The sequence below is a fragment of the Cydia pomonella genome, chromosome 22 (genome assembly GCF_033807575.1).
Source record: "Cydia pomonella isolate Wapato2018A chromosome 22, ilCydPomo1, whole genome shotgun sequence".
In the NCBI taxonomy this organism is placed as follows: Eukaryota; Metazoa; Arthropoda; class Insecta; order Lepidoptera; family Tortricidae; genus Cydia; species Cydia pomonella.
The window spans coordinates 5,499,876-5,527,019 of NC_084724.1; the positions used below are offsets into that span (position 1 = coordinate 5,499,876).

At 41.0% G+C, this 27,144-nt stretch overlaps 1 protein-coding gene across 2 annotated transcripts in view; it reads right to left on the minus strand.

The window, feature by feature from the left end:
* LOC133530203 (NACHT and WD repeat domain-containing protein 2) overlaps positions 1–27,144 on the minus strand; it is a 73,950-nt gene that overhangs the window by 25,392 nt on the left and 21,414 nt on the right. The window contains exon 2 of one of the 2 annotated variants that reach the window (XM_061868061.1): positions 10,181–10,213. The exons of the other annotated variant lie outside the window; for it this stretch is intronic. The gene's annotated coding sequence lies outside the window, so the exon portion shown is untranslated. The remainder of the gene's footprint in view (positions 1–10,180; positions 10,214–27,144) is intronic. 2 annotated transcript variants of the gene reach the window in all.

A 27,144-nucleotide genomic window follows, 5' to 3' on the forward strand; every position in this document is an offset into this window, starting at 1 on the left:
ATAATATAACTCATTCCATCTTAGTATGCTGGGTGTACAATAACACCGTTTACGAGCAAGTGTGATAAAAAATACACTTGCTTGCATAAATTAGGTTGGCATGACCAACAGAACCTCAACCCTTCTCGAACAATGCTACGACGACCGCCTACGGCCTACGGCGTAGACGACGTAGCCAAGTACCCGTAGACCTTGACATTATATAGTAGGCTATACATTATACCTATGTAGGTACCTTGTGTTTATGGTCTTTGTCTAACCCGAAAGGTAGGGTACATTTTTTTTTATATTTCATACCATTGACGTTTCAAACCAATCCTTTTTTAGGGTTCCGTACCAAAAAGGTACAAAAGGAACCCTTACGGTGCGACTCTGTCCGTCCGTCCGTCTGTCACATTGCTAAATATCTCAAGAAGTACTCAAACTATCGATTTGAAATTTGGAATAGTTATGAACAACGCTAACCCAGACATATTGAAAGTGTTATTTTTTTTATTATATTCATTATGGAAAATGCCCAATATACACCGTGTTTTTATTGAATTGCGTTAACTCCGGGGTTTTGGTAAGTACGTTTAAGGAAACTAAATGGCATAGTTAATTTTCAAAAAAAAAATATTTTTTGTTTTTTTTTTTTACTATTTTTATTTTTATAAAAAGTAACTAAATGTTGCATATAGCGTTGTTGTAACACGGGCATTACATTTAACTCAACCAAACAATTGAAAACTGTGATATATCAATGTCAGTTCTAACATCGATCGTCCGAGATAGTACAGTACATTTAGTAGCAAATGTATGAACTCGCACTAAACACTAATCAATAAGTAAACAGACCCTAAGGCAAGTGTACACGCTCGTAAGGGCCTTATAATATAAAAATTTATGATTGATTATGTCCGAAATGGAGTTAGTGAGAATATCGGTATCTTTGAGAAAGTTACTTAATTTAAGCTTAGGAATGCACCCTCGAAATTAACGCAAATCAAAAAAAACACGGTGTAGAAGGGGCAAAATTTGAAAGTCAAGGCACGCGTCATCATGAATGACGATCTATATATGCCAAAAGGATTTCGAAAATGTTAACCAAAAATATTGGTAAATAAGATCCTTAAACAAATAAAACCTTACACATCAGCATAGTCTTCCTTCGAAATTTTACTTCATTCATCCGATTAATAACTGATGTAGCTGAAACTGCCGCTAAGCTCAAATGGGACTGGGCAGGGCACGTCTGCCGTATGCCGGATGACCTGTGGGCCAAAACAGCCACCTGTTGGGTCCCACAGGTTGTAAGGCGTCACGGTAGACCTCGTCGGAGATGGCGGGACGAACTTGATGCCTTCGACAGAGACTGGTGGGAGACTTCCGAGGATAGGGACACGTGGAAGAATAAGAGGGAGGCCTTTGCCCAGCAGTGGGACAGTATGGGCTCATAATAATAATAATAATAAATGTCGACAAAGTGGCGTCGAACGCATGGCTGAATCGTGGCGAGCTCTTTCCAGAAACAGAGGGTTTTATTATGGCTATACAGGACCAAGTAATAGAGACCCGTAACTATCAAAAATTCATTATGAAAAATAGAGTTATAGATTCATGCAGAAAGTGCAATAGTCCAGGAGAAACTATACAACATATTACCGGAGCATGCAGAGCAATAGTCCAGACTGATTATAAGTACAGACACGACCAGGTAGCCAACATAGTCCACCAGAAACTTGCGATGAAATATAACTTGCTAACCCAACCAGCCGTTCCTTACTACAAGTACACCCCTGACAATGTCTTAGAAAACCACGCTTACAAGATGTATTTTGACAGAGCTATCTTAACAGACCGAACCACCCACTACAACAGACCAGATATCACTGTAGTAGACAAAACAAACAAAACAGCCCTTTTAATTGACATAGCAATTCCGAATACTCACAACGTACAAAATACAATATCCGAAAAACTTACCAAATACACAGATTTGAAGGATGAAATAGCTAGAATGTGGAAATTAACCAACGTCACCATAGTACCCATTGTTTTGTCTACTACAGGTGTCATCCCAAAACAACTACACACCTCAATAAAAACCCTATCGCTATCACCATCTTCATATTTACTTATGCAAAAAGCAGTTATTTTAAACACATGCCGCATAGTCAGAAAGTTTCTTCAGAATGATTTGCAACTTCCTAATATAAGTAACCAACTTTCTTCAGTTACCTTACCGCCACCAGGACCAAGCTACAACCGAGCTGAAAACGGTCAATTTTTATGTAGTGATTAATTTTATTATGAGATGCACTTGGCTTCGGCCCGTGCATTTCATTACACCGGTATTCCGTGGAATACCGAGAAAAACTAAAAACCCAAATAATAATAATAATTCATCCGATTTGGTTTTATGAGATGAAAATATACGATTCACTCTACCCTACATTCGATATCTCTAGGATCCTAACAACAAGTCCTGAATTATCGGGAACAACTAAAAGAAACACCAACGACTTGTCTCCTGATTGAAGTCGGTTTAAACCATTACAGTAAAATTCCATCAGTCCATTTCCAGGTAAGACTAATCCAATTTTCTCTGTAAATTACTGTCGTTTTCATTCAATTCGTTGTATTGGCTTATTTAAATGCTAATTAAATAATATAGACGTACTTTAAGTAGGCTATTCTTTCGAATTGCTTTAATTTTCTATGGTTAATGTTCGGATATTGGTATGAAAGATATCTACTCAACCGATTTCAAATAAGTTTATGAGGTAATTGGGATTAGGGATGTCACGAATATTCGCATTCGTTATATAAATATACGCGTAATTTTAAACATTCGCTTCGACATTCGCATCAAATGAAGCGAATGTTTTGCGAATGCGAATGTGCGCAAGTCCTGTCTCGCCCGCGGCGACTCGGGCATGTGCAGTGCGCGCAAACTGATGTTTTCAAATAATACATTTTGAAATGTAAATAGCATTTTTCAACACTTTATAACGGGACTCCCTCTTCGCATAACAACTTTTGTCATATTTTTAATTGTCATAACACTTTATGCATAACATTGTAAGTCATAAAAATCTTTAGTCACAATTTTTCCTGAGCATAACTGAGTTTTTGTCATAAATGAGTTAAGTATGTCATAATTTTTATAGTCATAAATTTAATTCGCATAACATTTTAGGTTAGGTTAGCATATATTTCGCATATGTTTTTGGTAATACCTAACGAGGTATTACCAAAAATATATGACAACTGCTATCTATGTCATCAAATATTATGGCTAAAAATGTATGACACAATATAATACGACTTTTCATTTGTATGCGCAATGATGATTATGACACAAGTTGTTATGCGTATCAAATATATGACTTAAACTTTTATGCAACCTAATATGGACCCCTTTATAACATTCCATTCTGAGGTTATACACAGGTTGTATATGTTTTATGTCCTTACTGTTTTTTTTCTAATTAGTAATGAAAATAACAACTACATATTCCCTAACATTCGTATTCGCATTCGGACATTCGCATCCTGGACATTCGGATTCGCAATGGCGAATGTGAAGAAAGCGACATTTGTGACTTCCCTAATTGAGATAGTTGATAGTTTTTCTGATAGATGGCATTGACAATCGTAAAATATAAACCTGTTGTGTTTAATACTACGTAAAATATCTCCTTCTTCTTCCTCGCGTTGTCCCGGCATTTTTGCCACGGCTCACAACTAATACCCAGAATTGGCGGTTGAACTTGTCAAGCGGACTACATAATATATATATAAAAGTGTACGTGTTTCACTCACAGACCAACCAGGCGGTTTTTTGTGGTTTTTCTTAAAAATTATGGTAAACGATGCAAATATTAATATTTATTAATTGCATGGCGTAGGTGCGCTTGGTCCTACCTAAGTAGTTAATACGTCTCGTGAATCGCCCTGTAAGGGTAGGCATTATTTCATCAAAAATATACTTTTCTGGGGCGCCGGCTTAATGGCAAATCTACCACTAAAAACCCATTACATTTTTTGTACAATTTTTGAATATATTTTAGGGGTCGCTACTGTCTTTTAAATTTGGACCCTTCATAAAAGATTACTTTTTAGGGTTCCGTAGCCAAATGGCAAAAAACGGAACCCTTATAGATTCGTCATGTCCGTCTGTCTGTCCGATTATGTCACCGCCACTTTTTTCCGAAACTATAAGAGCTATACTGTTCAAACTTGGTAAGTAGATGTATTCTATGAACCGCAATAGGATTTTTACACAAAAATAGAAAAAAAAACAATAAATTTTGGGGGTTCCCCATACTTAGAACTGAAACTCAAAAAATCTTTTTTCATCAAACCCATACGTGTGGGATATCTATGATATTGAGGTTTCTAATATCATTTTTTTATAAACAATAGTTTGCGCGAGAGACACTTCCAAAGGGGTAAAATGTGTGTCCCCCCCCCCACCCCCATAACTTCTAAAATAACAGAATGAAAAATCTAAAAAAAATATATGATATACATTACCATGCAAACTTCCACCGAAAATTGGTTTGAACGAGATCTAGTAAGTAGTTTTTTTTTTTAATACGTTATAAATGGTGCGGAACCCTTCATGGGCACTCGCCGACTCGCACTTGGCCGCTTTTTTTAGATTGTGGAACGATGGTTCAAAGTGTATTTATGTCCAATTTAACTTAAAACGCACCTATATATACGCAATACTTAGAACCCCTAAAATATAAATGAAATTATTAAAAAAAACAGTGGGGTTATTATATTTTAAAATTGCACACCAATACACCCTGACTCATCGCCCCACAACGAGAAATCGAAAATAGAAATAGAAAAAAAAAACATTTTGTATGTTAGCGACCTCTAAAATATACTTATTTAAGAATTCTGGAAAACAATAGATTGTTTTTTTAGTGGTAGATTTTATATAAAGCGAAAGTTTCGAGTGTTTTAGTAATTGCTATCTTTATTTCAATATCCACTTTATACTATTTTGTGCTAATTTTCTACAAACTTTAAACTTTACTAAAACATGTTATAAAATACATTCTAAGTGCCGTTAAGTATTAAAACTTCGTTATTAAATATGGCAAACTACGTTTCTAAATATGAAAGAACTATAAGAATACAATACCACAACATTGTACACAAATGCAAGGCTGAAACAATAAATTTTACGTGAAGCAAAACAAAAAAATACTTTAACATTTTAATTTGAACCAAACTACACTAAAAACAAAGTCATATTTCCATCCACAAAAATTATATCGCTAACAAAACCCTTTCTTTAACTTCTTCATTTAAACTTAAACCAAATTACATATATAATAAAGTCATATTTCGTTCAACAATTGCATCTTTCATAAAAAAACTCACTACTTTACCATCCCCATTTAATTTTGAACCAAATAACGCATACAATAAAGTAGCATTTTGTTTAACAACACATTTACGTTGGTGTACACACACACATGTATTGACGTATATAAATAAAGGGAGGAAGTAGGGCGCGCGTCACAGTGACGTCACGGCTGACGTCACGGCCACGCCTGCGGCCCGATTGTGTTCGTTTTATTCATCGTTACTATGATTGTGTAGAATGACTTTGTTCGATAACAGAAATGTTTCTTTTGATACATTTGGATAAGATTTGCCTCATTCTGGATAAATGCGAAAACTACCACAAAACTCATAAGTTTTTTTTTTATTGTCAACTTTTCATTCTATCAAGTAAGGCATTTTATGTTATTTATCGAAAAAAATTAAATTCTAGAGTATACATGTTTTTTTATTTCACCTAAACGAAAAATATCAAATCTATAAGCAGAGAATTCAATAGGGTCGTAAGTGTAGTATGACGTCATTATTACAGCTAAACTAAATAATAGTGTAGTTACTTCAAATATCAGTAAAAGTGTACTTCAAATATTTTTTGAATTTCCACCCGTAGACAATGGATCTACATGGGCAAATTGCGAGCGGAGCGAAGGCTAAGAATTTAACGAATAGAATCAGGCGTTACTTTGCGGAAATCCATATTAATTAAAACAAAAATAAATGTTACTGTGCTAATCCGCGAAAAGATAACGTGCTAGTCAATCAGTGCTAACCCGTTATACTTACTTGCGTATTTTACATGCAATGAATGTTCCCACCCTCCCACCGCAAAAATAAATACGCAAATAAATATAACAATCCACCACCGAAAGTAAAAAAATCTAGACGTGTTTCGCTTCTACGAGGCATCCTCAGGAGATGTTGACGGTCCGAAGTCCGACAACTGAATCACAACTGTGACTAAAAATTTTAACTTGTGACTATGTGTTTCAGTCGTCGGACTTCGGACCGTGACTTCGTGGTTGGTCCCATAGTAAAATTTGCTCATTATGACCTATATATTCACCCCTTAAATTATTGCAGGTGACGTAATAAACAGCCTGTATTCATCATGTGTCATGTCAAGTACCCAATTAGTATGATTCCAATATTATTGATATATCGATTTAATGTCAGATGCGCGTTCGAATTGGCCTGTCTGTATGATTAAATGCCGCAATGGCGGTCGTAACATGCGGTGCTTGAACAAATCACAGAGGGCTTATAATTTTATGTGTGTTGGTAAAGTGTATGTAATTAGGCATTAAAACATTCGTCTGATGTTTTTATGAAACTCTTTCAGCTCGTTTGATAAACGCACACTCGTATTTTAATACCTTTCATTTTGTAGCAGTCACATAAATTACTATAATGTAGGTATTCGAATATAAACATCAAGTGTTATACCTACGTCATACCTATATATATAACTCCATATAAGATAAATAAAGTCTAAGAAAAAACGTGCCTAGAAAATCAAATAGATGGAGATATACCTTTGGACTATACTCGAGTATATGGCCACTTTTTGATATTTAACAGATTTAACACGTCTCAGTGAAATAATAAGGATAAAAGTCAAATGGCGTTCTAAAAGTTTTAATCATGTGTCGAAAGATGACAGTAAATTTACTGTGGCTACAAAGTTTTTTTGACAATCCACCTCTATTTCAAATTATATTTGTATATACTAAATTCTCTTTGCTAATAACACATAATGGATTGATAACAAGGACGTATTGACATTGCCCGCTCAAGGGTGGAATTTCCAATCACATTATACACTTGGTGTCCATTGTTTGAACTGTCAACAGTGGGCACTTTAGGAAATAACGATGGTGGTGGTTCGACGGTTTTATAACATGATGATTTTTTGTTATTCGCTATATTTTTAATTGTGTTTTTTTTTTGCCGCCTGATGGTAAGTGGTTACCGTAGCCTACGGACGACTGCAACTCCAGAGGTGTTACATGCGCGTTACCGACCCTAACACTCCGCACCCTCGTTGAGCTCTGGCAACCTTACTCACCGGCAGGAACACAACACTATGAGTAGGGTTTAGTGTTGTTTGGTTGCGGTTTTCTGTAAGGTGGAGGTACTTCCCCAATTGGGCTCTGCTCTAGATCTGAAATGTATTATGTTTTTTGGAAACACAAAATTTTGATACGTTTAGTGTGTCAGCCAAGTTCACAAAAAGAAAAGACCGGTAGTAACTGATAATAAAAATTAAATTGCTCATGAGTTCATTTTTTTAATAAGTTAATTTAACGCATTCACTGCCATACGTTTTCGTAGCGCTACGCTCTTTGCCAATCCCATCGTTTTCCCTCTTTGTAGAGGAAAAGGACTACGAAAGGAACCCGCAGGGTACCTAGCACTCAATGTGTTAATACTTATATTTTTTAGGTAACCTCTGAATTTCTAAAAACCTTAAGTGTAGGGAAGAACCTTCGTAGCAGTGCGGCATTTCATTTAATTTGAAAGATATACAGGCATATTTGCATTTTAATTATTCGTTCTGGATCAGTTATGGATCTGATCTGTCAAAATCAAAAGTGACGTTTTTGGTTGAAGAAATTTCATGACAGATCAGATCCATAATTGATCCAGATCTTATTATTAAAATCCGAATACGCCTGTGAGACTGCTCCGAGCACCCCGCAATTATTTGCACGCGTATTATTCTGTAGTCTTGCGAAAAGTGTAGTCGGTTTCTTAATTATTTAGAATATTATTAATTTAACTAAATGTTAGGGCATTTATTCGTGTGATGAGCATGGATATTTGTTCCTGAGTCATGGGTGTTTTCTATGTATTTAAGTATTTATAAATATTTATATATTATATATATCGTTGTCTAAGTACCCTCAAACACAAGCCTTATTGAGCTTACTGTGGGACTTAGTCAATTTGTGTAATAATGTCATATAATATTTATTTATTTATTTATTATGTACATTAAAATATACACCATATTTAAAAAAGAATTTGGGCCTTTTAAAAATAAATTACTCCTAACTTTTCAGTACCGCATGCGCCGCCATTAAAATCTAACTGTAGCTCTCATTTAAATAAAAAACACGTTAAAATGAAGAAGAATCTAAAAAAAATTATGATAAAGTGTGCTAAGTTGGTCATTACACACGAGGCGATATTGTGCGGCGAGGCGAGCGCGCAATAAGAATGCCGATGTGTGTAATGACCATAGCACACGCGTTTCATACGACGTTTGTCAACACACTTGCGAGGAAAAAACAAAACTTATAAATTAGATTTTTATTGTCAAAACAGTAAAAGTACAACTTTCAAAATGGTCGCTTACAGTTTTATTTTAATATCGAATAATTGCACCAAAGCGTGCTGGGCTCGTAGACACTTATTCGCCAGTTCATTGAAGTAAGCTACCAACACGTTTTCCAAGAAAGAATGGACGTTTTTTCTGATTTTCCATTGAATAAAAGGTTTATGTGCCGCCAATTATTTTTCACCCGATTTTAATGGTAAAAGGCTATAGTTCTCGGCTCTTGCCTCTATTAGTATTACTGGCAGCTTCAATTTTATGTGTTCTTAATGCTTGAAAATGACATTTATTGAACTAAAAACATGCAAAACTATTCCAATTTTATAACAAATACGGAAAATGGCTAGCGCGTTATTTTTTTTACGCGCGCAGGTAAAGGCGCGACCGAAATCGACAAACAGCAATTTTTTTTAAAGTTTATATTTTCGTATTTCTATTCGACGGATAGAGATCAAATCGATAAAATGTTATGTTTATTCATTAATATAATTTACGAGATAATTTAATCTATAAACCTCTTTAAACCTAAACCTATGTTTGGTGTGATAAAACCACTTTGACACATAGAAAGACACACACACACGCCACACGCACATGCATTTATTGCTATTGGTTTAAGACTACACAAAAGGACTAACACACGTCTTACACTTACACATAAACTTAGTACAGTCAAGTGTAAAAATATGGGTACACACATCTTACTCAAAAATATGTCCCATAGGTCTTACGTCGGCGAATTAAGAGCAATGGCACATATTTTGAGTAAGTTATATGCGCCCATATTCTTACACTTACACATTGGTACACAAACGAAACAATAATTGACAAAAAATCGGACAACTTTCTATAAATTAATCATGGTAAATAATAATGGGAGTTTGTCTAAAAATAGACACTATAGCCTATGGAGGTTTGCCACTTCAAATAAATATTTAAAGTTTGTCGATTTTTCGACATTTACGTTTATATAGCAGTCACAGATTTCGATACATAATCGAGTATTATTTAAGCCTTAATAAGGCATAGGGAATATAATTTCCTAACTGATTTTGTACCTTATATCGCAGTAATAGGGTTCAATTTTGCATAGTTTCTGACACCCTTGTGCCTGATATCTTAAGTTACCTGAATTAAATTAGTAAAATAAGTTTTTGGATTGAAATTTTAGTATTTAAGTCATCAAATGTGACCGCGGCCGGCAAAACGTCTCACTTTGTCGTATACCATACGGACGAGATTTGCTTGCATCTATACGAATAACCTGACAAGGCGTCCTTATGGCAAGCTACAAAGTGGGAGGTTTTACTGGCTGCGGTCGCAAATAAGTGTCTCCAACAAAACATTCATGCAGTAGGTACCAATATTCGCCATGCGTCAAACATAGAACATACATGCTAAAATATCTGGAAACATAGAACATAGGTGCGTGGCGAACAGAGGCAACGTTTGTCACACACAATGTCGAAGTAAACGGTAACAAGTTAACAACACCTTTCATTCCCCGTTGACGATTTCAACTTGTACCTGCACAAAATGAGATAAATTTTAAAATTAAAAATATGAATAACATTACATAATATAACTTAACTAAGTCCTATCCTATTAAATGAGTATTGGTACGTAGTAAATTTTTGACCTGCAATTATAGATTAATTTTGGCTTGCGATTTGCGTTCGATTACCGTTGGCCACGCCCCCACTACATGGCATGATTTTAGTACCTATAGAAATGACACTTCCTAGAAAACCGAACCGAGAAACCGAGTTTTAAAGGCGATTTAGGGACGAATCATGTTGTCCCTTTCGGTTATTAAGCGTTGTCAAAATTGAAGTGATTATTTTATCTGTAGTTGTGCACGCAAAGGAACGTCAAGTTTTGCCAACCCTGATAATAGGGTTGTTTCCATCTACAAATCTTAGGGCAGAATTGTATCACAATAAATTCTTTTGGATTATAACTATTATAAGAACATGTTATACTACTTTTAGGGGACCTGTAATGACCATATTTTTGTAAATATTTAATTTAAAATCTCTTTTGGCACACGTCACGTGACCAAACTCGAAACGTCATTGAAGATTCTGATGACGTCACAACCCTCGAATTGACACTGTTGACAGTTAGGCGATAAACAACAAATGACAAATGTCAGTTGACAGTTCGTATCCTCTACGTGTGTATGTAGTTATGTGTCAAACCGTAAACTGTGACGTTACACAACTTTCAAAGAGCGTTTTGGGCGCGAAAGCATCTGTCAAAATATATTTTGTTAATTTAACATATTTTAAGCCGTTTTTAGTATAAAAGTTGAATATTAGGGCAACTTCTAGTTAATATAGAACGTAATACAAGCGTTTCAAAAAATTGGAAACAACCCTATTGCTCCTAACAGCAATTCTGAGCCGAGAGCGGCCGAAAGGTCCAGTATCACCCCACTGATGCTTGTACGTAATCACAGCGACCTTGTCAGTAGAAAAAGGCGGCAAATAAAAAAATGTAGACGCGTATTTTAAAAAACACAACTATCGGTTTTCGCGCCTTTTTCTATTGACGAGTTGGGTTTGTTTCAGATATAGTTGTTAATCGATTTTAAAATTCAACCATAGAAATAGGATAGTACGAAGCGTATGACAAGTCTCTGAATTCAACGGCCCGATTCGAAGAATGAGATACGATAACGATAAGTTCTGGTTTAGATAAGTTCTCATTTAAATATCGTGTGTATTGTCGTATAATTGACAGAAGCAGCTCGATTCGGGCAACCAATGTCAGTTTGACGTTAGAAATATCGTAGATAGGTCTTACTGGGATCACAGCGGAATCGAAATAAACGTCAATTTTGACATGTCGTTTAGTTATCGAGCTTTTAAAGATACTACTATGCCACTATACTTATTGATCAAGAATATGAACTAGACTATAGACGTACAGTATATTCTTATTTCTTTGCATTACCGCTTTCAAGTGTACCTCTAAAGTTCCTTAGACATCGTAATGAATTTACTTTTTTCTTTTCCCTCGTTGAAATACTTATCTAAAAAAAAACAAACATTTCAACGTGCCAACGCTACATTTCGACAAATCGTCAGTTGATGTTATAAAAAATATGGCAGATAGGCAAGCATCCAAAACATTGTCACATTTTTATATTCCAGAAATAACTGGCCGGAGTAGGAGGGAATTAAAAATAAAATCCAAGATGGCGGTAATCTTCGCACCTGATGCATGGAATGCACTTTGAGGCGTTGCCAACGGTGCAACGATTGATCGGATGTATCATCGATAGCTCGATGGTTGACTATAAAATTGAACGAATATAGTTAAGTGGTGAACGACATCGGGGAATTTAATTTATATACCATTTTGAATCTTGTCACAGTAACAAATAATATGTAAGCCGCTAGGAATTTCAAATTATTTTAACTGAATTTGGTATTTATTGCTCAAGAATTAAACAATTGCATGAATTTTCCAATGGCTTTTAAATAATCTGTTAAAGATAGATTCATTTATTTCTTATTGGAAATGTACATTGTATTTTACATGTCAAAATAAAATGCATTTACAAAAAGATCGTCACAACGCAATAACAACATAATAACTACGAATAAAGAATAATTATCTAAAAATAAAAATAATGAGACCACTTTATCCTGTCGCCGGATACTATTTGCTATATCGCCTTTAAAAGGGACAGGAACAAATAATCTCTTTCCCTCCCAGCAACCCAGCATATAGTTTCCTGAAAAAAGATAGATGTAATAACTCTGTTAGGCCCGCTAGGTTTAGATATAGATAAATAATAATCATCACTGCATACATCTAGTTTTCGGCACTCCATACAAAATCGGTTGTACAAATTGGTTCGATCGAATTGTCAATTTAGTATCTGGTTTACTAGAACAAGGTTTATTTAATAAAATGTTTACTTCTTAGTTTTCTATTAGTCTCTTTAAAAAATGGCTTTACACTATTTAGCTCGGTCGGGTCTTAGAAAACTCTCAGTAGCTAAAGACATCGGCTATCTTGTTGTTAAGAGCATAGAGTGCTCACTCCGTACATCAATTTTCCTACCAAAACGCTTATTATTTTTTTAGTCGACATCTAGCGGCAAGTAGCAGATTTATCAGTACCACTACTTGACACTAGATGTCACGAGTGTCGCGACTGGCCAAAAGTGTATTTCTCATCAATTTACTACTAATATTACAAGCAGAAGGAGTTGAAAATAGAGTTCCGGTTAATCTGGTTATAATATTATATACATCGTTTTCTAAGTACCCTCAACACAAGCCTTATTGAGCTTACTGTGGGACTTTAGTCAATTAGTGTAATAATGTCCTATAATATTTATTTATTTATAATAGGTATTCGCTGAAAATTGAGCATTAGACTTTTCGTACGTCGAGACATCAATTGTCAAGTAGCAGTACTGATAAATCCGTGACTTGACGCTGGATGTCGACTACAAAAATAATAAGCATTTTGGTAACAAAGTAGATGTATGGAGTGAGCACTCTATGCTTACTCATTTGTCTACGGGCTCAATCAAGCACCGGCCGACACTCGTGTAGCTAGCTAGGGTTGCTATCTGTCAGGATTTCCCCTGACATGTCAGGATTCTTGTTCATTTGTCAGGATTACAGAGATACTTGACGACTGTAAGGATCTTTAGAAACCTTACCTAACCACTAGAAGGTACCTAAAAGTTTGGAGTTGGACAGAGGAAAGGAGGAGAAGGTTGTATCATATATTTTCATATAAAATGTATAAAAAAAGTCGTGGCAATAAGACGCAACCGCAGACATAATCTCAGAGCCCCATCTACAGCTTATGGTATTAATGAGAAATGACCATCTAGGAAATATCAGGATTTTAGAGTAATGTGTATACTTTTGTCAGAATATTAAATTTTTCACATGGCAATCCTACTCGTATCGGGCACACGGTAACAAGCATAGACATACAATATAACGTAACAAGCGCCCTAAGTCCGTAACAAACTTCCCGATTCCTGATTAGCTCAGTCTTTGATCACGGGCATCACGGCTCTTTGATGCCAACATTCCCGGATATTTTAACAATTTTACTGTTTCTGGGCTTTTGGCTAATTTTAGAACGATACTGATGACAATGTTATGGCCTTTGCGAACGTCACCGATAATCGCATGCGATTTGTAATACAATTCGGTATTTGATTGATCGATTGAATTCGTTGCTACTAATTAGCTGGCAATTATTTAAAATACATTGTTGCAATGTACGTAGATGTATTTAATGATGCATTTACTTAATAATAATAATTATACAGTTCAAATATTATTATTAAGTTTTTAGTCAAGTATAAAAGTATGGGCGCATATAACTGACTCAAAAAAATGTTCCATTGCTCTTAATTCGATTCGATCGTCGATCGTCAATTTGCCTACCGGGCGGGACGCGCGACCACTGACCTGGTTCGAGAAGTGGTGTGGCGCGTGCTGAGCGCGCGCGAGGCGGGCCTGCGCGTGGCGCTGCTGTGCTGCGACCTCTCGCGCGCGTTCGACACCGCCGATCATGCCCTCATCGCTGACAAGCTCCAGTTCCACGGAATTCGGGGTCCAGTTCTCTCATTGCTCTCCTCATTTATGTCCAATAGGATCCAAGTGGTGGTGGGCGAGGGGGGACGTGTCACCTCCGCGGAGCTGGAGAATGTCCTGGGGGTTCCGCAGGGATCGTGTCTGTCGAATACGCTTTTTAGCCTCTTACTAAACGACCTTCCCGCGGCCATTACAGGCGCCGAAATTTACATGTACGCAGATGATGTGGCTGCGGTAATCGAGGCTCCCTCGGACGCGGTGCTCGAAACTAAAGTTAACCAGGTAGTCCATAAGCTCGAGGAGTGGTTTGCGTCAAATGGTCTCGCACTGAACAGGGACAAGACCTGCTTCATGACATTTGATTTGAATGGGAAAGTTCAGAAGTCTCTCAATGTGTACGCTGGCGACACAGTATTACATCAGGTTCAGTCGACAAAGCTACTGGGCTTCCTGGTTGATTCCTCTCTCACCTGGGACGGGCACATCGATGAGTTAAGCTCGAAGCTAGGGCGGGCGTGTTTCGCATTGGGTAGGCTGGCCAACACCGCGTCACTGAACGTTATGCGCTCCTGCTATTTTGCGACGGTGCATAGTCTTCTCACATACGGTGCCGAGGTGTGGGCCCGAGGGGCTGATTCCCAGCGTGTATTTCGAATGCAAAAGAAAGCATTACGTTGCATTGTTAAGGCACCAACCGACACCTCATGCAGAAACCTCTTCGAGGACCTAGGGGTCTTGACATTACCAGGCGAACTTGTGTACCAGATGGCGCTATTCACTCACTCAAACTTACACTTGTTCAAAAAACACGGTACAAATCAGAGTCATGCGCTCCGTAGCAATAAATACAGTTACCGTCTTGTCACTCCTAAGCACAAGCTTTCGAAGTCAGAGCGTTCACCATACATCATGGGCCCGTCCGTGTATAACAGACTGCCCGCAGTGGTCAGAGATGCAGCCTCCACCGATATATTTAAATGTAGACTACGAAAGTGGCTACTAACCTTATCTTTGTATGACGTCGATGAGTTTTTTAAACTACCGTGTACATAGGTTATTAAGGTACTATGAAATTGTATTAACTTATATTATGTTGTTTATATGAAATGAGAATTAATGTGAATGAGATCTATATTAAATATTACTCTGTGACATTGATATGTTTGTTTTAAGTACTATTGTACCTATTATTAAGACATTATGACCTATAACTTTGGCGTTATTAATAAAGTTTTGTATTTGTATTTGTATTTGTAATTCGCCGACATATGGGACATATTTTTGAGTAAGATGTGTGTACCCATATTTTTGTTACAATTGACTATACAGTCAGTATTTAAAATAACAGATCAGACCACGGGTTAAAAGTAGGTATTTCTTATGTTTTAATAGGTCAACAATAAATTATACATTCTTATACCTGTAAATGAGCATTTCTTGTATACTTATTTATATGTTTCGGTGCTCTCGGAAACGGCTCTAACGATTTCGATGAAATTTGCTATATGAGGGTTTTCGGGGGCGAAAAATCGATCTAGCTAGGTCTTATCTCTGCAAAAATGCGTATTTTTGATTTTTTTATATGCTTTTAGAACAAAGCTCTAAAATAAACTTAATGTAGAATAAGGTTGTGACAGATACTTTGGATACATACTCTAGGGGTGTAGGGGGGAGTAGTCACGCGGGTTCAGGTGTGCGGCGCTGAGCCAGCGGGCTCACTCCCTCAAGTCTATCATACGCGTCCCCGTCGTCTATGGCTCTGCCGCCGCAGGCCATGGACGAACCCATCCCACTTGTGGGGTGGGTCGCACACCCTGGTAATGCTGGTGGTCGGTCGGGCGTCGCACGTTCCATCTGCCCCGGACCACCAGTAGCCGAGTATGAAGGCGACGTCATAACCCACGAGGACCTAAAAACCCGAAGGGGGTATGACACACTCTGGAGTTTCCTGTAGAACATGGCTGGCAATTTGGTTTCGATCTAATTGGCAGCTATGTTTTATGGATCTCCCGGTTCCGCTTAGGGAGTAGGTGACCTAGGCGGACTACACTCACCTACCTGCGTTTGTCCTGCGCAGTAGAGCGCCGTCAGCGGGGATGCAGGAGTCCTAGGGGCCGAGGCCCGCAGGGGGTCGGGGTTAGTTATCCCCTGTGGGCCAATATGCCCTTTTTGGTCCGAATTTCCGGCGAAACGGTGGCCCTGCAACTAGCCACTGCAGGGTAATGGACACGCGTCCCGTACGGTCGAGGTGGTACGGTCCGCAGGCGAGGTGTGGGGAGGGGCGTCCTCTGGGAGGATGCCTGGGGCTCGGCCATGCTGACGGGGCAAGGGCGCGTGGAACCACTGGAGGAGATGGGATCGTCTCTTCCAGCCACGTGTCTGCAGCTCCCGATGTCGCGCAGGAGAACCAACTCAACACACCTATACCTCTTGGGTATTCCTGGTGTCCAAAGTGACATCCCCAAAGGTGCGGGCTCCATGGAGGGTGGGAAGCTCGAGAGGTGAAAACAAGCAAAAGGAACAATGGATAAACCAAGATCCCAAACCCCAACACCGGAGGGAGACGGAGCAGCTTCGGCTGTACCGGGAACCTCCACCCAACACACCACACCACAGGGTCAAGGAGCTGTTTCGACAGTTCCTCCCTCCTTAACACGTGCCTACAGGGAGGCACAAGCAACCCTGGCAGGCAACAACACACACGATGGTGGAGCTGTTCCGACAGTTCCGCCACACACCACACCACACAAAACACACACACACCGTGGCGGCGCAGTCTCGACAGTACCGCCATGCAAGGGACAGTCCGCACCAGGTGGGAGAGCCGCCGGGAAACCGAAGGCACGTAAACCTGATGCGTTGACGCCCAAAGCAGCAGGCCCGGTGCTCCAGAGTACTGCGCCTCCACTACCGACACCGGGGACATCCAAGGGTGCCATACCGAAGGGAGGGAAACCCCCCGCCAAGGTAAAGCGCACCCAGCCCCTACTACCAACACCGGGGACATCCACGGGTACCATTCCAACGGGAGGGAAACCCCCCGTATCGGAAAAGCGTACCCGGCCCCTACCTCCAGCACCGGGGACATCCAGGGGTGCTGTTCCAACAGGGGGAAAACCCCCTGTTACGGAGCAGGACCCGGTGATTGAACCGGTGCAGGTGGTGTTGGACCCTATCTCTGCCCAGCTGGAGGCTGGCTGGACCGTACACGAGTCCAGGAAGGCGCGGAAGCGAAAGCCCGGTAAACGGGCTGAACTTCCTGTGCCCCCGCCTCCACCTGTTACAGCCGCGGCTAAGCCGCACAAGCGTAACAGGAAGCAACGGCAGAGATACAGAAGGGCCCAAGCGGCCCTGAACAACACCGCCCCGGAGCCCCAACAAGGCGCCCCTGGAAAGGATGGGGAGCGGGCAGCAGCTGGCCCACCAGCAGCAAACCGCGCCCCCCTCCAGGGGAAAGGGGCGAAAGGAACCAGGGCCGAGGGTGGGAGTAACCAAGGGGCCCGGTCGTCTGCCAAGAGGGCTCGTCTTGACGAGACCATATCCCCCAGGGGCGAGCCTAAGAGGCAGAAGACTGGACCGCGAGGTGAAACCCCCCATGCCGACTATGCGGAGGCTGCAAAGGCGGACCTACTGATGGCAGTGACCACTGCCACCTCGGGACACCTGAGCCCGCAACAGTCGGAGGAGGTCCAGAGGCAACTGCTAGCCCTGCTCTCACAGGAGGCAAAGCAGCCGACCGAAAGCCTTCCCGCGGGACCGATCTTCAGGGGCAAGCCTACCTGGGCTAATGGCTCCTTGAGATTGTGGTGCGAGGATCAGGCTACGCTAGCATGGCTCAAGCGCAGCGTGGCCACCATCACCCTCGATAAGGGGGAGAAGGTGGTGGTCAGGCGCCTCAGCGAGGTGCCAAAGCGAGTACGATGCGGCATCCTGTTCCCGGGCGTCTGGAAGGACTTTGGCGAAGTAGGCCGAGCCCTTCGGTACCAGAACCCGTGGGCGGAAATAGACCGCTGGCTACTCAACCGGCGCGAGGTGCAGGGAACGGAAACGTTCGCTGTCGTCAGCGTGCCGGAGACAGTGGTGCAACCCTTGGTGGACCGCGGGCGCCGACTTGGCTTTATGCTGGGGTCGGTGTACGTGAAGTTCGAGGGGGCACGAGGAAAATTCAGGGAGCAGCCGCCCCCTGTTAGCACTGTCGCCACTGGTGGCGAAGCCGCTGCACCGTCCGAGCCCATGGACACTTCCGGGGCGACGCAGGAACCCATGGACGAAGTCCAGGTGCCTGAGTCGCAAGCTCCAGCGCAACCTCCCTCCGTCTCCGAGGAGAACGAAGAAGAACTTCTTCGTGACTCCTCGGAGAGTGAGGGGGAATGCGCGCAGGGGCTAGGGAAGTTGGCCATCGACAAGGAGGAGGAGGAGCCGATGTCGGCGGAGGAGGGTGATCCTTGTGAAGGAACTCCCTTCGCCCATTGGTAAATTCCTCCAAGCCAACCTCCACCACAGCGAAACGGCGACGGCGCAGATCCGGAAGTGGTTGGAGGACAACACAACAGCCGTAATTCTGATCCAGGAGCCGTGGGTCAGAAGGGGCTCTGTCTGCGGACTCCGCAACTTAGGAGGTAAGCTAACAGTCTACTCGGGCCCGGACAACCCCCGGGCTTGCATCTACACAACCAATAACATACATGCGCAACCTCTAACGAGCTTCTGTTCCAGAGACCTGTGCGCTATAAAACTGCACGGGGCGCAAGACTCCAGCCTGCAGGAGGTGGTAGTAGCCTCTGTGTATATGCCGGAGGCTGAAGAACCACCACCGCACGACATGGCAAGGCTGGTCAACTACTGCGAAGAGGCAGGGCTCGAGCTCATCGTGGCCACCGACTCGAACGCGCATCACCCCCTATGGGGGATGGAAGCAGGTAACGAGAGAGGTAAGAAGCTCGTCGAGTACCTATTCACTACAAACCTCAACCTCCTTAACACAGGTTCAGAACCGACATTTGTAAACAGACGCAGCAGGACAATCATTGACCTGACCCTAGCAACCGAAAAAGCATCGAGACTAATCTCGGGCTGGCATGTATCGAAGGAGGTATCGTGCTCAGACCACAAGTGGATTCGATTTGACATTCAGGTAGAAACACAAGCAGCAGTGCCCAGGCGGAACCCACGCAAGATGAATCGTGACCTTTACACGGTGCGATTGTCTACAACATTGAAACAGCTGGAGGGTCCCCCTAGAATAGAAGGCACAGCGGGCATAGAGGAACAGGTAAGCATTCTCACGAGCACCATTCTGGATTGCTACCATCAAGCATGCCCCTTATCGACCCCACCGACCAGAAGCAGAGGGAAAAACAACTGGTGGGGACCTGAGCTGGAGAGACTCAGGGGCAAGATGAGGAGGCAACTGAACAGAGCTATGAACACAGGCGCTGACGAGGACTGGGACAACTATAAGTCCACCAAGGCCAAGTACAAAAAACGTCTCAGGTACAGAAGCACAAACTCTTGGCGCAAATTCTGTACAGACATCGAGACCACCACGCAGGCCAACAGGGTAAGGAAGGTCCTCTCTACCAACTCGACCATAACCTTAGGATCCCTGCGTAAGCCAGACAACTCTCTCACAAACTCACCGGAGGAGGCGGAACGGGTCCTAGTGCAAACGCACTTCCCGGACTGCGTGATATCGCACCCAGTAAGTTGGAACGAGATGGAGACAACCACCCCGACGGAAGGCGAGTGGCTACAGACATATGAGGTAATCAGCCCGCAGCGCACGCAGTGGGCCCTAAACAGCTTTGACTCCTTCAAATCTCCAGGTATGGATGGGATCTTCCCTGCGCTTCTTAAATGGGGCGGGAAGCATCTCACTCTGAAGCTGACCATCGTTCTGCGCGCCTGTCTGGCACACAGATACGTGCCGAAGCAATGGAGGGAGGTCAAGGTTATCTTCATACCGAAACCAGGTAAAAGCGACTACTCGGACCCCAAATCCTTCAGGCCCATCAGTCTGGCCTCTTTCATGCTGAAAACATTAGAGAGGTTGTGTGACAGGTACCTTAGGGAGAGGGTGCTAATTAATGTGCCCTTGCATCCAAACCAACATGCCTATAGCCCTGGCAAATCTACAGAATCGGCACTTCATGCAGTGGTAAGTAAGATTGAGGTGGCGATCAAGAACAGATCCATGTGCTTAGGAACCTTCATAGACATAGAAGGGGCTTTCGACAGGACCAGGTTCAGCAGCATTACAGCAGCACTGGTAAGACATGGCGCGAATGCAGTTATGACAGAATGGATAAACAACATGTTGAGCCAGCGAACCATCAAACTCGGGACGGGCGAAACACAACAAGCATTAGTGGCAAAAGGATGCCCCCAAGGAGGAGTCCTATCACCACTACTATGGAACCTGGTGGTGAATGACCTGATCACCACACTAAACAACAATCACTATTACACAATCGGCTATGCTGACGATATAGTGATACTGACGAGCGGCAATCATTCAGGTACGGTATGCGATGTTACCCGCTCTGCACTAGCCATCGTGGAGCGCTGGTGTATTAACAACGAACTCTCAGTCAATCCCAACAAAACTGAGCTGGTTATGTTCACCAACAAACGCAACTTGGGAAACTTCTGCCTTCCCAAACTGTTCAACACTGAACTCCAACTATCTGCAGAGGTAAAGTATTTAGGGGTAATACTTGACAGCAAATTGAATTGGAGTAATCACTTAAACGGCAAAATTGACAAAGCCACGGTCGTATTCTGGCAATGTCGTAGAATGGTGGGTAGAACCTGGGGGCTAACCCCCAAGATCACTCTATGGCTTTACCAGGCAGTCATACGACCAATAATAAGCTACGGTGCAATAGTTTGGTGGCCACGCACCAAACTATCCACAGTTGAAGCTAAACTACAACGACTCCAGAGGTTGGCCTGTTTGGCGACTACGGGCTGCATGAGGACAACACCAACCGCGGCCCTGGAAGCTTTACTGGGCCTGCCGCCGCTGCACCTCTTTATACAACAGGAAGCGCTAGCTTCGGCGGTACGTCTCAAAAAATCGAATCTCTGGAGACCACCCAGGGTACCACACACCGAGATCCTCTACGAGGCGATAGGTAAGGAACCGCTAATAGAAGCGGTGACTGACAGGATACCCAGGCAATACATCTTCGACAAGAAATACAAGATACAGTTACACGAAGAACCTCGTGAAGGACTTAACCCGAGAGAGCTGAGAATCTTCACGGATGGATCAAAGACAAGGTCAGGCACTGGCGCGGGAGTATTCTCAGAGGACCTAAACATACATATCTCAACACCACTAGGCGCCCACAACACAGTCTTCCAGGCGGAATGTATGGGCATCATAATGGCAGCACACGCAATCGTCTCAAGGAAAGTAGAGGACTACCCCATCCGCATACTCTCCGACAGTCGGTCAGTACTGCAAGCTCTGCAAAGTTATACTTTGACCTCAGGGCTAATCTACGAATGCCACAAGGCTCTGTCAGAGGTAAGCACCACCACCAGCGTAACTCTGCAGTGGATTAAGGGACACAGCAACTCGCGAGGGAACGATGCAGCCGACATATTGGCGAGAGGTGGCTCGGAACTGAGGGTGGCAGGACCGGAGCCAATCATACCTCTGCCTTATGCCTGGCTCCGGAACATGCTGAGACGCAACACCAAGGTAAAACACCAACAGTACTGGTCTAACCTAGGCACGTGCAGGCAGGCGAAGGAGGCCCTCCCGACAATCGACCCCGGTTTGTCGAGGAGGCTGAGACAGCTGAAGAGGCCACAGCTCCGGCTTTTGACTGGGGCCATAACCGGCCACGCCCCACTAAACAAACACCTATTAACCCTACGTGTTACAGATAGCCCCCTCTGCAGAGCGTGCATGGAGGAGGAGGAGACAGCCGCCCACGTCATTCTTGAATGCCCAGGGGTGGCAGAATACCGGGCACAATACCTCGGTTCCCCGGGGTCTCTCCCAGAAGTCGTCGGCAACATCAAGGGTCTGCTAGGCTTCCTGGTAGAGTTGGGTTGGCAGGAGTAGTGCCGTCAACCCACCATCACGCAAAATAGGCGCGAATTGCGACGTCGAGTTGCGGAAACCCAGCCCGCGAATACGAATAACGAATAACGAATATTGTACCTATTATTAAGACATTATGACCTATAACTTTGGCGTTATTAATAAAGTTTTGTATTTGTATTTGTATTTGTAATTCGCCGACATATGGGACATATTTTTGAGTAAGATGTGTGTACCCATATTTTTGTTACAATTGACTATACAGTCAGTATTTAAAATAACAGATCAGACCACGGGTTAAAAGTAGGTATTTCTTATGTTTTAATAGGTCAACAATAAATTATACATTCTTATACCTGTAAATGAGCATTTCTTGTATACTTATTTATATGTTTCGGTGCTCTCGGAAACGGCTCTAACGATTTCGATGAAATTTGCTATATGAGGGTTTTCGGGGGCGAAAAATCGATCTAGCTAGGTCTTATCTCTGCAAAAATGCGTATTTTTGATTTTTTTATATGCTTTTAGAACAAAGCTCTAAAATAAACTTAATGTAGAATAAGGTTGTGACAGATACTTTGGATACATACTCTAGAGAAAAAAATATATTTAAAAAAGTATTTCAAGGTGCCATATACTTTTGGTGCGTTGTTTCATATGCTTCTATTGATTCTGGCTGCACCTAAATTTCTGTGAGACTCATATGACGTTTAGTTACGGTCAAAGAGAAAATAACACTACGTTGTTACGGTGAGAAGCGTCATTATCGTACATTCAGACGGCTAGCAACAGTTCGACATGCTTTAGCGTCGGTATACACAGGCGGGAAAAAAAAGGAAAATAGAAGTCTTACCCGTGTTTACATGATAACGAATACAACGTGTCTCTACTCTCTGGAAATTGACCGAGATCCCGAGTAGTGTTCCTTATCAGGAATGTTTTAATATGGTAAATTATTTGATTAGATAAATATAAAATAGTACATTACGATACAAGTGCGAAAAATAGGAAATTCGAAACGAGTGGCGATAAATTAAAACACGACCGACGGGAGTGTTTTAAATCGACACGAGTTGCGAATTACCTATTCGCACATGTATCGTACAACGTTTTACAGTACATATGACCCTTTAAATGTTCGACACAGTAATATAATATGCTAATTTTCGCACTAGTGCTATAAAGTAGCACCATATGTACTGTAAAATATATTTTTTTAAGCTAAAGTTAGTCGTTCACAATGACGATAAGACTAAAGTGATACTAGTCACATAATATACTCTTTAATTACCGTGTATCTACATACAAGCTGTTCCCAAGTATTGAATTGTAACTCATTAATTTCTCCGTGAATACTGTGGCGTTTGGAATGAGACTTTGTACATAGGTTAGAAACGCTCTAATCGACGCGTCCTATTCATCTATGTCCAGAGGGTAGAGACACGTATAATTATGTAGGTACCCCTTTTACCATATAGGACCCCACCCAAAATCCCAAAAACGAATTGGCTGTTTCGTACATTTTGGTTGATCTGATATCGCTGTTTTCTTTGAGACGGCAATAGGAAGTATTACTGCAAGTAAATCATAGACTAACTTATACATACCATGCCTTAAACAGTTTTTTGATAAATTTTCACTGTGACAGAGATGCATCAAGGCAGGTTATTTACAGAGGCCTACCCACAAGCGCGAAAATCGAAAGGCCATAGTCGGGTTTCCATAGACAGTCGGCCCTTAAATCAATTTGACTCAGGGATTTTTTTGTGTGATTGTCTTATTTTTTCTTTTTTTTTAAATGACAACTGCTATTCGTTTTTTGAGTATCGATGCATATCTAAATAAAGAACATCATTTTAAAATTTTAAGCAAATCGCTTGAATACATCCCGAAATACAATACGTTAAAGAAAAAACTTCATAAAATCATAAGTCAAAAACTGACACCAGTAGGATGTTGATAGTTAGCATAAATATCCTTCACTACAAGAAAAAAATCCCTGAGTCCAATTGATTTAAGGGCTGACTTACTATGGAAACCCGACTATGGCCTTTCGTTATCTGCCTCTTTTTCGCCCGAATATGCAAGAGTGTTAGAGAGGCAGATAACGAAACTTCGATTCTCGTGTTTCGCGGTAGGCCCTCAGTAGGTACGTGCTAAAGGCGCCCCCTACGCAGAGTATTGCGTAATATCCCCTATATTTTCGTTTGCGTTGTATGGTGTTGATCCTCTGTAAACGTTCTTCACTGTCATTCACTTTATGGCTAACGACTTACTTCACTGCTAAGCCGCTCCCATATTACGCTACAGCGCTCGATTTTCAATTATTATTAGCGTAACTACCACTGATATACCCCCAGCTTTATCCCAGTGTGACGTAGAAAGCGCGTCATGCAACTAGGTCACGCTAATACAGGCTTGTGTCGTTAGTTGTCGAGGTTCCTCTTACAACAAAATAGCGTATAATCGCTAGTAAGCCCCCATCTTTATCAGCGTGACGAAGCCCGTGCGTCAAAATATCGACAGTTTGTGTTAAGTTTTCCGTATTTCTTCCGAACAACGAAGTAGCGTATGTACTAGTTTCTACGTTATTACCGCCTGTACCCTCTACTTAAGTCGATTATTGTATCTATTTTTTTTGCTTTTTAATTGAGGTGAACAATAAAAAATATCTGTATCGTATAAAAAGATTTATAAGGGCTGGCGCAATTTTTGTACAAAATTGTCAAAATTCACATTAAAAATTTCTGTATAAATATATACCTACTGTAGCGTATTTTATCGCCTATGAATAAGCACGAGCGGTTGAAAAACAACTTTACCCTCTTGTAAAATGAATAACTATTGTATTGTATTATTGTAGCGTATTTTCTCGCCGGTGACTACCCAGCTTTACTGGCGTGACGTAGCCGTGCGTCACGCAACTAGGTTCCGCTATCGACAGGCGTGAACGGCGTGTTCATGTTGTCAGCAAACTTACCCCAGTTTGACGGGTGCAATTAGGTTTGATGTTTCAAAATTGAACCGCATTGTGTCGGTGTCCAAAAAATTATGACGTTAATACAGCACCATGTATTTTTTTTAGTACATTACGATACAAGTTTCAAAAAATAGGAAAATTGAAACGAGTGGCGAATGGTCATTCGCACATGTATCGTACAACGTTTTACAGTACATGTGGCCCTTTAAATCTTCGACTTAGTTACGTAATGTGCTAATTATCGCATAAGTACTGTGAAAATATTAAGATTGTTTTTACAATAAAATGAAATGAATTATTATTCTATTGTCTTAATGACTTGAGTCAATATCAGATATCGAATATTTATAATATTGATTGCTATCGATATCGAAAACACTTGAGTCGATATTGAATTAATTGATGTGATTGTTATATTTTTATACCCTAAACTGGGCTATGGTAATATATCAGTAATAGGGATGAAAATTCCGGATAAAAACAAATGTTTTTTTTTTTAGAATTTTACTAAATTGCGTTTTTTCGGTTTTTTCCTGTTTTATTCCGAAAAACTAAATACGTCATACACAATGCCACTGATGAGTGATGACAGTGTCAAATATATAAAATGCCAGAGACTGACAATAAAAACTTGTTTTTAACCGACTTCAAAAAAGGAGGAGCTTGTCAATTCGACTGATTTTTTTTTGTATGTATGTTACTTGATATCTCCGAGAATCGTGAACTGATTTTCAAATTTTTTTTTTATCGAACGGGTATAAAACCCCGAGATGGTCCCGTTGGCACCAAGTCGGGGTCTGATGATGGGATCTTGGAGAAATCGAGAGAACTCTTCAAATGTTATAGGTACATGTATGGCGTTTTTGGTAATTTTTATTAGAAGTCAGTTTTATTTTTTGTTAAAAAGTTTTATGAAATTATTTTCGGCTTTATTCGTTTTTTTTCGAAAATATTGTAACTGAAATTTGCATTGTTTTTTTCGAAAGAAAATTGAAAAATAACGAGTCGTTTGGATATTTTCCCGTATTTTTCCGGGTTTTTTCAACTCTAATCAGTAACATTAAACCTAAGGAAATGTGTACAGTACATCTCAGAAATTGTTTCAGCTTCATAATAAATCATACCTTTGAATAATAGCTCAGAACCGCAAGATGACCCTTCAGAGATATCTATCTCGGACACTTACTAAGAAGGCCTGGATTATTAATTGTAGCTCTGAACTCAAGCATGCTCGGAAATATCATATTCCCGATAACAGACCACGAAACATGTATTTGTGAGAACAGATGGAAACTTTAGCGATGTACGCCGAAATGAAAGGACTAACTGCCCGATTCGAAGAATGAAATACGATAACGATAAGTTCTGGTTTAGATAAGTTCTCATTTAGATATCGTTTGTATGTCGTATAGTTGACAGAAGCAGCTCGATTCGGGCAACCAATGTCCCATTGACGCCAGAAATATCGTAGATAGATCTTATTGGGATCACAGCGGAATCGATATAAACGTCAATTTTGACATGTCGTTTAGTTATCGATCTTTTAAATATCTTTCCAAGATCTTAAACGTGTCTTAATCATTCTTCGAAATGGGCCGTAATTTTCTTACTTGGTACTGCAACAATAGATTTTACAGTAGGTACATGTTGGTGCTACTTTACCGCACTAGTGCGGTAAAGTAGCGATTTACGTGCCTATGTTGAAAATTTAAAGGGCCACATGTATTGTAAAACGTTGTACTATACACGTGCGAATTTCCTACTTTTCGCACTTGTATCGTAATATACAGAGACATTTCTCAACATTTCTTATGCTCTTGAAGTTCGTCTTTATGTT